Raw genomic sequence first — 1,757 nt, 5'->3', positions numbered from 1 at the left:
TTGGCTAACTCAGGCAGACAGGGCAGTCCAGGTAATCCCCGACAGGAGTGTCGAATGGCGTTTACCTATGGTAGATGTGTCGGGCCCAAGATTAAGAAGGGTCCCAAATGATTTCAGCGCAAAAGGCAAACACGATGTGGGCCTCATACGAATCCTTAAGAATAACCCCGAAGTCTGAGTATCGTCCTTGCAAAGCAAAAGAGCCGTTAAAACCCGAGGCTGTGCAAGGAATTACTCCCAGTCTTTGAATCTCTCTTCTAGGCTGGAGTGATAATCCCCCGTGAATAATCATTGGTGAGAACACCCATTCTTTTCGTTTAGAAAGGCAAACATTCCAGGTGAATCGGGGGAATGGAGGTTTGTTCATGACCTGCAGGTTATCAAGAACGCTGTTGTTCCGCACACCCCAAATGTTCCCAACATTTTGCCAATTTATATTGGCTCAAGTTCCACCGGATGTAAATGGCTCTCTATTGGGGATTTAGCAAATGCCTTGTTTTGTCTACTGTTACACGCCGACAGTCAATTCTGGTTCACTTTTCCATTCAAAGGCAAATGGTATACTTTCACGTGACATTGTCAACATTGCTGTGAGTCCCCACCATAATTAACGAGGCTTTGCACAGGAGTCTGGAGACTCTTATTTTAACCGGCGGTGGGGTGGGCTGGGGGGGTCAGCGCTTCTGCAGTATGTAAACGAATGCTTAATCGCAGCATCAACAGAGAAACAATGTGAGAAAGGTAGGCTTGCGAAGCCCCGCCATCTAGTCTCGCACAACTACAACTTGTGGAACAACAGTTGAAGTTCTTAGGTCACTTAATATCTGAACAAGGAAAGGCCATTGGTCAAGACAGAGTTCAAGCAAACCAGCAAAATTCAAAGCATCACATGAAGAAACAATTGTTATCCTTTTTGGTCATGTGATCCTACTTAGAATGTTTAACCCGCATTACGCAACCCTTTAGGTGCCCAAAAGTGACATAGTTCATGGTTCAGGTTTGCAGAGCTAGAGTCCGTTGCAGTGACCACTGAGGCCTAGAGTGCCTTTGTTGAATTGAAATGGCACTCCAAACTACACCGACACTGGGATTCCAAATCCAAACAAGCCTTTTGTACATACAGTGGATGAGAAGCGTGCCTGCATGACATTTGTGCTGATGCAGAATTATGTGTGGAAAATTGAGGCCAGTAGCTTAGTTTTCACCTCAACTTAGATCCCGTAACGGCAGGATTGCAAAATGCCTCCGTGTCGTGCCTGCATTTGAAAAGGCTGTTGTAGCTTCCAGGGACAAAGTCGGCTTTGTTGAATTAAACCGACTGGTCCCACATGCAGTATCCTTACTGCTTTCTGAGCAAAACACAGCACACATGTCGGCTGCACGTTGGCTCACATACAATGCTGTGCTATTGGAGAAGCCTAACGTGACAATAAAGTGATGTAACGTCCTTCATGCTGCTTGTCGTCTCCCCACAGAAGGAGACGGAGACCCACATGACTGTGTCGCTGTAATTGATGACATTTGAAGCCCGAGACCAGACGTGTAGGATTCACCAATTTAGAATCTGGATACGGGGTTTTATTGTGGATAGGTCAGCATTCAGAAGCAAAGAGATAGGCCAGTGTCTGGTATGTTGAAGCAACTACCCACGAGGTAGTCAAAGCGGGATAATTTCCTTCTCATCTGTCAGTGCAAGCAGCAGAGCTGATTGCCTTGATTGAGGCATGTAAATTGGCCAAAGGAAGAACAGTGAATAT

Source organism: Chiloscyllium punctatum, unplaced genomic scaffold, assembly GCF_047496795.1.
Source record: "Chiloscyllium punctatum isolate Juve2018m unplaced genomic scaffold, sChiPun1.3 scaffold_339, whole genome shotgun sequence".
In the NCBI taxonomy this organism is placed as follows: domain Eukaryota; kingdom Metazoa; phylum Chordata; class Chondrichthyes; order Orectolobiformes; family Hemiscylliidae; genus Chiloscyllium; species Chiloscyllium punctatum.
This window is presented reverse-complemented; position numbering follows the sequence as displayed.